The 12,177-nt window shown below is 47.9% G+C and overlaps 1 protein-coding gene and 1 pseudogene across 1 annotated transcript in view; one reads left to right on the top strand and one right to left on the bottom strand.

The window, feature by feature from the left end:
• Positions 1–12,177, top strand: part of LOC130344666 (arf-GAP with GTPase, ANK repeat and PH domain-containing protein 3-like) — a gene marked incomplete at both ends in the record, with an annotated part of 135,136 nt that overhangs the window by 102,060 nt on the left and 20,899 nt on the right. The gene's annotated exons all lie outside the window — the stretch shown is intronic.
• LOC130344668 (U2 spliceosomal RNA) lies at positions 10,105–10,264 on the bottom strand (annotated as a pseudogene).

Genomic DNA, 12,177 nt, shown 5'->3' with positions numbered 1-12,177 from the left:
TCCCCCCAGTGCTGTGTACTGTATATAGTCCCCCCAGTGCTGTGTACTGTATATAGTCCTCCCAGTACTGTGTACTGTATATAGTCCCCCAGTGCTGTGTACTGTATATAGTCCCTCCAGTCCTGTGTACTGTATATAGTCCCCCCAGTGCTGTGTACTGTATATAGTCCCCCCCAGTGCTGTGTACTGTATATAGTCCCCCCAGTGCTGTGTACTGTATATAGTCCCCCCAGTGCTGTGTACTGTAGATAGTCCTCCCAGTGCCGTGTACTGTATATACTGTAGTCCCCCCAGTGCTGTGTACTGTATATAGTCCCCCCAGTGTTGTGTACTGTATATAGTCCTCCCAGTGCTGTGTACTGTATATAGTCCTCCCAGTGCTGTGTACTGTATATAGTCCTCCCAGTGCTGTGTACTGTATATAGTCCTCCCAGTGCTGTGTACTGTATATAGTCACCCCAGTGCTGTGTACTGTGTATAGTCCCCCCAGTGCTGTGTACTGTATATAGTCCCCCCAGTGCTGTGTACTGTATATAGTCCTCCCAGTGCTGTGTACTGTAAATAGTCCCCCCAGTGCTGTGTACTGTATATAGTCCCCCCAGTGCTGTGTACTGTATATAGTCCCCCCAGTATGTGTACTGTATATAGTCTCCCCAGTGCTGTGTACTGTATATAGTCCTCCCAGTGCTGTGTACTGTATATAGTCCTCCCAGTGCTGTGTACTGTATATAGTCCTCCCAGTGCTGTGTACTGTATATAGTCCCCCCAGTGCTGTGTACTGTATATAGTCCTCCCAGTGCTGTGTACTGTATATAGTCCTTCCCAGTGCTGTGTACTGTATATAGACCTCCCAGTGCTGTGTACTGTATATAGTCCTCCCAGTGCTGTGTACTGTATATAGTCCTCCCAGTGCTGTGTACTGTATATAGTCCTCCCAGTGTTGTGTACTGTATATAGTCCTCCCAGTGCTGTGTACTGTATATAGTCACCCCAGTGCTGTGTACTGTATATAGTCCTCCCAATGCTGTGTACTGTATATAGTCCTCCCAGTGTTGTGTACTGTATATAGTCCTCCCAGTGTTGTGTACTGTATATAGTCCTCCCAGTGCTGTGTACTGTATATAGTCCCCCCAATGCTGTGTACTGTATATAGTCCTCCCAGTGTTGTGTACTGTATATAGTCCTCCCAGTGTTGTGTACTGTATATAGTCCTCCCAGTGCTGTGTACTGTATATAGTCCTCCCAATGCTGTGTACTGTATATAGTCCTCCCAGTGCTGTGTACTGTATATAGTCCTCCCAGTGTTGTGTACTGTATATAGTCCTCCCAGTGCTGTGTACTGTATATAGTCTCCCCAGTGCTGTGTACTGTATATAGTCTCCCAGTGCTGTGTACTGTATTTAGTCCCCCCAGTGCTGTGTACTGTATATAGTCCCCCAGTGCTGTGTACTGTATATAGTCCCCCAGTGCTGTGTACTGTATATAGTTCCCCCAGTGCTGTGTACTGTATATAGTCCTCCCAGTGCTGTGTACTGTATATAGTCCTCCCAGTGCTGTGTACTGTATATAGTCCCCCCAGTGCTGTGTACTGTATATAGTCCTCCCAGTGCTGTGTACTGTATATAGTCCTCCCAGTGCTGTGTACTGTATATAGTCCCCCCAGTGCTGTGTACTGTATATAGTCCTCCCAGTGCTGTGTACTGTATATAGTCCTCCCAGTGCTGTGTACTGTATATAGTCCCCCAGTGCTGTGTACTGTATATAGTCCCCCAGTGCTGTGTACTGTATATAGTCCTCCCAGTGCTGTGTACTGTATATAGTCCCCCAGTGCTGTGTACTGTATATAGTCCCCCAGTGCTGTGTACTGTATATAGTCCTCCCAGTGCTGTGTACTGTATATAGTCCCCCCAGTGCTTTGTACTGTATATAGTCCCCCAGTGCTGTGTACTGTATATAGTCCCCCAGTGCTGTGTACTGTATATAGTTCCCCCAGTGCTGTGTACTGTATATAGTCCTCCCAGTGCTGTGTACTGTATATAGTCCCCCCAGTGCTGTGTACTGTATATAGTCTTCCCAGTGCTGTGTACTGTATATAGTCCTCCCAGTGCTGTGTACTGTATATAGTCCCTCCAGTGCTGTGTACTGTATATAGTCCCCCCAGTGCTGTGTACTGTATATAGTCCTCCCAGTGCTGTGTACTGTATATAGTCCCCCCCCAGTGCTGTGTACTGTATATAGTCCTCCCAGTGCTGTGTACTGTATATAGTCCTCCCAGTGTTGTGTACTGTATATAGTCCTCCCAGTGCTGTCTACTGTATATAGTCCCCCAGTGCTGTGTACTATATATAGTCCCCCCAGTGCTGTGTACTGTATATAGTCCCCCCAGTGCTGTGTACTGTATATAGTCCCCCCAGTGCTGTGTACTGTATATAGTCCCCCCAGTGCTGTGTACTGTATATAGTCCCCCCAGTGCTGTGTACTGTATATAGTCCCCCCAGTGCTGTCTACTGTATATAGTCCCTCCAGTGCTGTGTACTGTATATAGTCCTCCCAGTGCTGTGTACTGTATATAGTCCCCCTAGTGCTGTGTACTGTATATAGTCCTCCCAGTGCTGTGTACTGTATATAGTCCTCCCAGTGCTGTGTACTGTATATAGTCCTCCCAGTGCTGTGTACTGTATATAGTCCTCCCAGTGCTGTGTACTGTATATAGTCCCCCAGTGCTGTGTACTGTATATAGTCCTCCCAGTGCTGTGTACTGTATATAGTCCTCCCAGTGCTGTGTACTGTATATAGTCCTCCCAGTGCTGTGTACTGTATATAGTCCTCCCAGTGCTGTGTACTGTATATAGTCCTCCCAGTGCTGTGTACTGTATATAGTCCTCCCAGTACTGTATATAGTCCCCCAGTGCTGTGTACTGTATATAGTCCCTCCAGTCCTGTGTACTGTATATAGTCCCCCCAGTGCTGTGTACTGTATATAGTCCCCCCCAGTGCTGTGTACTGTATATTGTCCCCCCAGTGCTGTGTACTGTATATAGTCCCCCCAGTGCTGTGTACTGTATATAGTCCTCCCAGTGCCGTGTACTGTATATACTGTAGTCCCCCCAGTGCTGTGTACTGTATATAGTCCCCCCCAGTGCTGTGTACTGTATATAGTCCTCCCAGTGCTGTGTACTGTATATAGTCCTCCCAGTGCTGTGTACTGTATATAGTCCTCCCAGTGCTGTGTACTGTATATAGTCCCCCCAGTGCTGTGTACTGTATATAGTCCCCCTAGTGCTGTGTACTGTATATAGTCCTCCCAGTGCTGTGTACTGTATATAGTCCCCCCCAGTGCTGTGTACTGTATATAGTCCCCCCCCAGTGCTGTGTACTGTATATAGTCACCCCAGTGCTGTGTACTGTATATAGTCCCCCCAGTGCTGTGTACTGTATATAGTCCCCCCAGTGCTGTGTACTGTATATAGTCCCCCCAGTGCTGTGTACTGTATATAGTCTCCCCAGTGCTGTGTACTGTATATAGTCCTCCCAGTGCTGTGTACTGTATATAGTCCTCCCAGTGCTGTGTACTGTATATAGTCCTCCCAGTGCTGTGTACTGTATATAGTCCCTCCAGTGCTGTGTACTGTATATAGTCCCCCCAGTGCTGTGTACTGTATATAGTCCTCCCAGTACTGTGTACTGTATATAGTCCTCCCAGTGCTGTGTACTGTATATAGTCCTCCAGTGCTGTGTACTGTATATAGTCCCCCCAGTGCTGTGTACTGTATATAGTCCTCCCAGTGCTGTGTACTGTATATAGTCCTCCCAGTGCTGTGTACTGTATATAGTCCTCCCAGTGCTGTGTACTGTATATAGTCCCCCCAGTGCTGTGTACTGTATATAGTCCCCCCAGTGCTGTGTACTGTATATAGTCCTCCCAGTACTGTGTACTGTATATAGTCCCCCAGTGCTGTGTACTGTATATAGTCCCTCCAGTCCTGTGTACTGTATATAGTCCCCCCAGTGCTGTGTACTGTATATAGTCCCCCCCCAGTGCTGTGTACTGTATATAGTCCTCCCAGTGCTGTGTACTGTATATAGTCCTCCCAGTGTTGTGTACTGTATATAGTCCTCCCAGTGCTGTGTACTGTATATAGTCCTCCCAGTGCTGTGTACTGTATATAGTCCTCCAGTGCTGTGTACTGTATATAGTCCTCCCAGTGCTGTGTACTGTATATAGTCCTCCCAGTGCTGTGTACTGTATATAGTCCTCCCAGTGCTGTGTACTGTATATAGTCCTCCCAGTGCTGTGTACTGTATATAGTCCTCCCAGTGCTGTGTACTGTATATAGTCCCCCAGTGCTGTGTACTGTATATAGTCCTCCCAGTGCTGTGTACTGTATATAGTCCTCCCAGTGCTGTGTACTGTATATAGTCCTCCCAGTGCTGTGTACTGTATATAGTCCTCCCAGTGCTGTGTACTGTATATAGTCCTCCCAGTGCTGTGTACTGTATATAGTCCCCCCAGTGCTGTGTACGGTATATAGTTCTCCCAGTGCTGTGTACTGTATATAGTCCCCCCAGTGCTGTGTACTGTATATAGTCCCCCCAGTGCTGTGTACTGTATATAGTCCTCCCAGTGCTGTGTACTGTATATAGTCCTCCCAGTGCTGTGTACTGTATATAGTCCTCCCAGTGCTGTGTACTGTATATAGTCCTCCCAGTGCTGTGTACTGTATATAGTCCCCCAGTGCTGTGTACTGTATATAGTCCCCCCAGTGCTGTGTACTGTATATAGTCCCCCCAGTGCTGTGTACTGTATATAGTCCCCCAGTGCTGTGTACTGTATATAGTCCCCCAGTGCTGTGTACTGTATATAGTCCCCCCAGTGCTGTGTACTGTATATAGTCCTCCCAGTGCTGTGTACTGTATATAGTCCCTCCAGTGCTGTGTACTGTATATAGTCCCCCAGTGCTGTGTACTGTATATAGTCCTCCCAGTGCTGTGTACTGTATATAGTCCCCCCAGTGCTGTGTACTGTATATAGTCCCCCTAGTGCTGTGTACTGTATATAGTCCCCCCAGTGCTGTGTACTGTATATAGTCCCCCCAGTGCTGTGTACTGTATATAGTCCTCCCAGTGCTGTGTACTGTATATAGTCCCCCCAGTGCTGTGTACTGTATATAGTCCTCCCAGTGCTGTGTACTGTATATAGTCCCTCCAGTGCTGTGTACTGTATATAGTCCCCCAGTGCTGTGTACTGTATATAGTCCTCCCAGTGCTGTGTACTGTATATAGTCCCCCCAGTGCTGTGTACTGTATATAGTCCCCCTAGTGCTGTGTACTGTATATAGTCCTCCCAGTGCTGTGTACTGTAAATAGTCCCCCCAGTGCTGTGTACTGTATATAGTCCCCCCAGTGCTGTGTACTGTATATAGTCCCCCCAGTGCTGTGTACTGTATATAGTCCTCCCAGTGCTGTGTACTGTATATAGTCCCCCCAGTGCTGTGTACTGTATATAGTCCTCCCAGTGCTGTGTACTGTATATAGTCCCCCCAGTGCTGTGTACTGTATATAGTCCTCCCAGTGCTGTCTACTGTATATAGTCCCCCCAGTGCTGTGTACTGTATATAGTCCCCCAGTGCTGTGTACTGTATATAGTCCCCCAGTGCTGTGTACTGTATATAGTCCCCCCAGTGCTGTGTACTGTATATAGTCCTCCCAGTGCTGTGTACTGTATATAGTCCTCCCAGTGCTGTGTACTGTATATAGTCCTCCCAGTGCTGTGTACTGTATATAGTCCTCCCAGTGCTGTGTACTGTATATAGTCCTCCCAGTGCTGTGTACTGTATATAGTCCTCCCAGTGCTGTGTACTGTATATAGTCCTCCCAGTGCTGTGTACTGTATATAGTCCCCCCAGTGCTGTGTACTGTATATAGTCCCCCCAGTGCTGTGTACTGTATATAGTCCTCCCAGTGCTGTGTACTGTATATAGTCCTCCCAGTGCTGTGTACTGTATATAGTCCTCCCAGTGCTGTGTACTGTATATAGTCCCCCCAGTGCTGTGTACTGTATATAGTCCTCCCAGTGCTGTGTACTGTATATAGTCCTCCCAGTGCTGTGTACTGTATATAGTCCCCCCAGTGCTGTGTACTGTATATAGTCCTCCCAGTGCTGTGTACTGTATATAGTCCCCCCAGTGCTGTGTACTGTATATAGTCCTCCCAGTGCTGTGTACTGTATATAGTCCCCCAGTGCTGTGTACTGTATATAGTCCTCCCAGTGCTGTGTACTGTATATAGTCCTCCCAGTGCTGTGTACTGTATATAGTCCTCCCAGTGCTGTGTACTGTATATAGTCCCCCAGTGCTGTGTACTGTATATAGTCCCCCAGTGCTGTGTACTGTATATAGTCCCCCCAGTGCTGTGTACTGTATATAGTCCCCCCAGTGCTGTGTACTGTATATAGTCCTCCCAGTGCTGTGTACTGTATATAGTCCCCCCCAGTGCTGTGTACTGTATATAGTCCCCCAGTGCTGTGTACTGTATATAGTCCCCCAGTGCTGTGTACTGTGTATAGTCCTCCCAGTGCTGTGTACTGTATATAGTCCCCCAGTGCTGTGTACTGTATATAGTCCCCCCAGTGCTGTGTACTGTATATAGTCCCCCAGTGCTGTGTACTGTATATAGTCCTCCCAGTGCTGTGTACTGTATATACTGTAGTCCCCACTGTGCCTTGTACTGTATATAGTCCTCCCAGTGCTGTGTACTGTATATAGTCCTCCCAGTGCTGTGTACTGTATATAGTCCCCCCCAGTGCTGTGTACTGTATATAGTCCCCCAGTGCTGTGTACTGTATATAGTCCTCCCAGTGCTGTGTACTGTATATAGTCCTCCCAGTGCTGTGTACTGTATATAGTCCTCCCAGTGCTGTGTACTGTATATAGTCCCCCCAGTGCCGTGTACTGTATATAGTCCCCCCCAGTGCCGTGTACTGTATATAGTCCCCCCAGTGCTGTGTACTGTATATAGTCCTCCCAGTGCTGTGTACTGTATATAGTCCCCCCCAGTGCTGTGTACTGTATATAGTCCTCCCAGTGCTGTGTACTGTATATAGTCCCCCCAGTGCTGTGTACTGTATATAGTCCCCCCAGTGCTGTGTACTGTATATAGTCCCCCCCAGTGCCGTGTACTGTATATAGTCCCCCCCAGTGCCGTGTACTGTATATAGTCCCCCCAGTGCTGTGTACTGTATATAGTCCTCCCAGTGCTGTGTACTGTATATAGTCCCCCCCAGTGCTGTGTACTGTATATAGTCCCCCCAGTGCTGTGTACTGTATATAGTCCCCCCAGTGCTGTGTACTGTATATAGTCCTCCCAGTGCTGTGTACTGTATATAGTCCTCCCAGTGCTGTGTACTGTATATAGTCCCCCCCAGTGCTGTGTACTGTATATAGTCCCCCCAGTGCTGTGTACTGTATATAGTCCCCCCCAGTGCTGTGTACTGTGTATAGTCCTCCCAGTGCTGTGTACTGTATATAGTCCCCCCAGTGCTGTGTACTGTATATAGTCCCCCCCAGTGCTGTGTACTGTATATAGTCCCCCCAGTGCTGTGTACTGTATATAGTCCCCCCAGTGCTGTGTACTGTGTATAGTCCCCCCGTGACTGTGGTAGATGCAGATGAGGGGTCATGTGATCTGCTGCCGGTGTCTCTCATCGTCTGGTAATGTCTGCTCGGTATCAATTAGATTGTTTAGAGAAGATAATTGTGTAATGATGAGCGCTAATGACTGCTGCCGCTGTGTCGCCCGCTCTGAGCCGGAGATGATGGGGCCCCCGTATGTATGGGATGAATGGGATCCGTGTCTTCTGCCCAGGAATTAGTCCTCTTCTGTGTTAACCCTATCAGCTCTGGCCTCGTATTTATACATTATTTATAGAAATATCCTTGTAGTTTGAGAAGAATCGGGGCCATGACAGCCATGTGACGGAGAAGCTGCCCCTGCTGCCCATAACAACCAATCACAGCAATAGAAAAGTCATCCGCCATAGTCCCTATAAGAAATGCCGGGTATAGTTTGCAGGGGATGGCTCGCCTGGAGAAGGTTTAGTGACGTGCACTGTACCCTCCGAAAACAAGAGCCCATGTGATCTGACCGGGGCCTGGAGGACACATCAGAGCATTGTGTATGGGACAGATCAGTACAAGGGGTCAGATCAGTACAGGGGGTCAGATCAGTACAGTGGGGTCAGATCAGTACAGTGGGGTCAGATCAGTACAGTGGGTCAGATCAGTACAATGGGGTCAGATCAGTACAGTGAGTCAGATCAGTACAATGGGGTCAGATCAGTACAGTGGGTCAGATCAGTACAATGGGGTCAGATCAGTACAGTGGGTTAGATCAGATGGAGATTACTGATCGGTGTATGGAGATTACTGAGCGGTGTATGGAGATTACTGAGCAGTGTATGGAGATTACTGAGCGGTGTATGGAGATTACTGAGCGGTGTGTCCTAGTTATGGTCTTGGCAGTGTATGGAGATTACTGAGCGGTGTATGTAGATTACTGAGCGGTGTATGTAGATTACTGAGCTGTGTATGGAGATTACTGAGCGGTGTATGTAGATTACTGAGCGGTGTATGGAGATTACTGAGCGGTGTGTGGAGATTACTGAGCGCTGTATGGACATTACTGAGCGGTGTATGGAGATTAGTGAGCGGTGTATGGAGATTACTGAGCGGTGTATGGGGATTACTGAGCGGTGTGTCCTTGCTATGGTCTGGGCAGTGTATGGAGATTACTGAGTGGTGTATGGAGATTACTGAGCAGTGTATGGAGATTAAGGAGCGATGTATGGAGATTACTGAGTGGTGTATGGAGATTACTGAGCGGTGTATGGAGATTAGTGAGCGGTGTATGGAGATTAGTGAACAGTGTATGGAGATTACTGAACGATATATGGAGATTAGTGATCGGTGTATGGAGATTAGTGATCGGTGTATGGAGATTACTGAGCGGTGTATGGAGATTACTGAGCGGTGTATGGAGATTACTGAGCGGTGTATGGAGATTACTGAGCGGTGTATGGAGATTACTGAGCGGTGTATGGAGATTACTGAGCGGTGTATAGAGATTAGTGAGCGGTGTATGCAGGTTACTGAGCGGTGTATGGAGATTACTGAGCGATGTATGGAGATTAGTGAGCGGTGTATGGGGATTACTGAGCGGTGTATGGAGATTACTGAGCGATGTATGGAGATTAGTGAGCGGTGTATGGGGATTACTGAGCTGTGTATGGAGATTACTGAGCGGTATATGGAGATTAGTGAGCGGTGTATGGAGATTACTGAGCGGTGTATGGAGATTACTGAGCAGTGTATGGAGATTAGTGAGCGGTGTTTTTTTTTTTTTATCTAAAGCCGAGGAACGTGCTTTCGATTCACCCAAAGTGCAAGAAAAAGTGCAAACGTGTTAAACTAAAAAAACGTGCACAAAGGATGCGGTCTATCGCAAGCCCTTCTCCGATAGGAGAGAGGCCCCCCAACAATCCTTACCCTTCGCCTCTGGACCAAAAGGTACCTGCGAGGTTCCAGGTTCGATGTCCCTTTTCGCCGAAGCTACTAGGGGACCACAAATGCTCCCGGCATCCTCCTTGGCGTTAGCCAAGGTATCTGCCCGCAGAGCCGATAACGGTAGGTACCCTGCCAAAGCAGGAGTACCCGGGGTGTTTGCAGGGAGGTGCGGAACCTAATGGCCACACACACCTCCCCTAGACCGCCAGGAGGGACACCCAGAAGGGCTACCGCATCCTGACAAATCCTGTGAACACACAACACACAAAAAGTGACACAGTGAGACAAAAAGAAATAAATAAGTGAATGTGTGCAGATATACTGCCCGGACATCCGGCCGGATCTATAAAAATTTCTCTGATCCTAGCCAGAAGGCCGGGAATCAAGAGGTGAGTGCCACAAGGTGAAGAGATTATGGTGCCCGTGCTTCAACTCAGTGAGTCTATCCTCCCAGTGAGTTTCGGCACCTCGGGGTCACCACTCCCCGAGGCACAAAAGTACCTCGGCTCTAGACCCTCTCAGCCTCATGGCGAGACCTGGAGGGAACAGGTCACATCGGGGCAGCCGTCGAGCTGATTCCTCAGAACCAGCCCCAGAAAGCCCTGGTACACCTGCATCCTCCATGCAGCACCCATCCCCACCAGCATGAAAACTGATAAGAACAGATACTACACTTGATCTTAGCCAAAAGGCCGAGAAGTGATTAGTGAGTGGTATATGGAGATTACTGAGCGGTGTATGGAGATTAGTGAGCGGTGTATGGAGATTAGTGAGCGGTGTATGGAGATTAGTGAGCGGTATATGGAGATTACTGAGCGGTGTATGGAGATTAGTGAGCGGTGTATGGAGATTAGTGAGCGGTGTATGGAGATTAGTGAGTGGTATATGGAGATTACTGAGCGGTGTATGGAGATTAGTGAGCGGTGTATGGAGATTAGTGAGCGGTGTATGGAGATTACTGAGCGGTGTATGGAGATTAGTGAGCGGTGTATGGAGATAACTGAGCGGTGTGTCCTTGCTATGGTCTGGGCAGTGTATGGAGATTACTGAGCGATGTATGGAGATTACTGAGCGATGTATGGAGATTACTGAGCGGTGTATGGAGATTACTGAGCGGTGTATGGCAATTACTGAGTGGTGTATGGAGATTACTGAGCGGTGTGTCCTTGCTATGGTCTGGGCAGTGTATGGAGATTAGTGAGCGGTGTATGGAGATTAGTGAGCGGTGTATGGAGATTACTGAGCAGTGTATGGAGATTCCTGAGCGGTGTATGGAGATTACTGAGCGGTGTATGGAGATTACTGAGCGGTGTATGGAGATTACTGAGCGGTGTATGGAAATTACTGAGCGGTGTATGGAGATTACTGAGCGGTGTATGGACATTACTGAGCGACGTATGGTGATTACTGAGCGGTGTATGGAGATTAGTGAGCTGTGTATGGAGATTAGTGAGCTGTGTATGGAGATTAGTGAGCTGTGTATGGAGATTACTGAGCCATGTTTGGAGATAAGTGAGCGGTGTATGGAGATTAGTGAGCGGTGTATGGAGATTAGTGAGCGGTGTATGGAGATTAGTGAGCGGTGTATGGAGATTAGTGAGCGGTGTATGGAGATTAGTGAGCGGTGTATGGAGATTAGTGAGTGGTGTATGGAGATTAGTGAGTGGTGTATGGCGATTACTGGGCGGTGTATGGAGATTAGTGAGCGGTGTATGGAGATTAGTGAGTGGTGCATGGAGATTACTGGGTGGTGTATGGAGATTACTGGGCGGTGTATGGAGATTAGTGAGCGGAGTATGGAGATTAGTGAGCGGTGTATGTAGATTAGTGAGCGGTGTATGGAGATTAGTGAGTGGTGTATGGAGATTAGTGAGTGGTGTATGGAGATTAGTGAGTGGTGTATGGAGATTAGTGAGTGGTGTATGGAGATTACTGGGCGGTGTATGGAGATTACTGGGCGGTGTATGGAGATTCCTGAGCGATGTATGGAGATTCCTGAGCGGTGTATGGAGATTAATGAGCGGTGTATGGTGATTACTGAGCGGTGTATGGAGATTACTGAGCCGTGTATGGAGATTAGTGAGCGGTGTATGTAGATTAGTGAGCGGTGTATGGAGATTACTGGGCAGTGTATGGAGATTAGTGAGCGGTGTATGGAGATTACTGAGCGGTGTATGGATATTACTGAGCCATGTTTGGAGATAAGTGAGCGGTGTATGGATATTAGTGAGCGGTGTATGGATATTAGTGAGCGGTGTATGGAGATTACTGAGCGGTGTATGGGGATTACTGAGCGGTGTATGGAGATTACTGAGCGGTGTATGGAGATTAGTGAACGGTGTATGGAGATTAGTGAACGGTGTATGGAGATTACTGAGCGGTGTATGGAGATTACTGGGCGGTGTATGGAGATTAGTGAGCTGTGTATGGAGATTACTGAGCGGTGTATGGAGATTACTGAGCGGTGTATGGAGATTAGTGAGCGGTGTATGGAGATTAGTGAGTGGTGTATGGAGATTAGTGAGTGGTGTATGGCGATTACTGGGCGGTGTATGGAGATTAGTGAGCGGTGTATGGAGATTAGTGAGCTGTGTAAGGAGATTACTGAGTCATGTTT

The sequence above is a fragment of the Hyla sarda genome, unplaced genomic scaffold, assembly GCF_029499605.1.
Source record: "Hyla sarda isolate aHylSar1 unplaced genomic scaffold, aHylSar1.hap1 scaffold_726, whole genome shotgun sequence".
NCBI classification, from domain to species: Eukaryota; Metazoa; Chordata; class Amphibia; order Anura; family Hylidae; genus Hyla; species Hyla sarda.
Note: the sequence above shows the minus strand (reverse complement) of the source record. Positions and strands in the feature narration are given on the sequence as shown.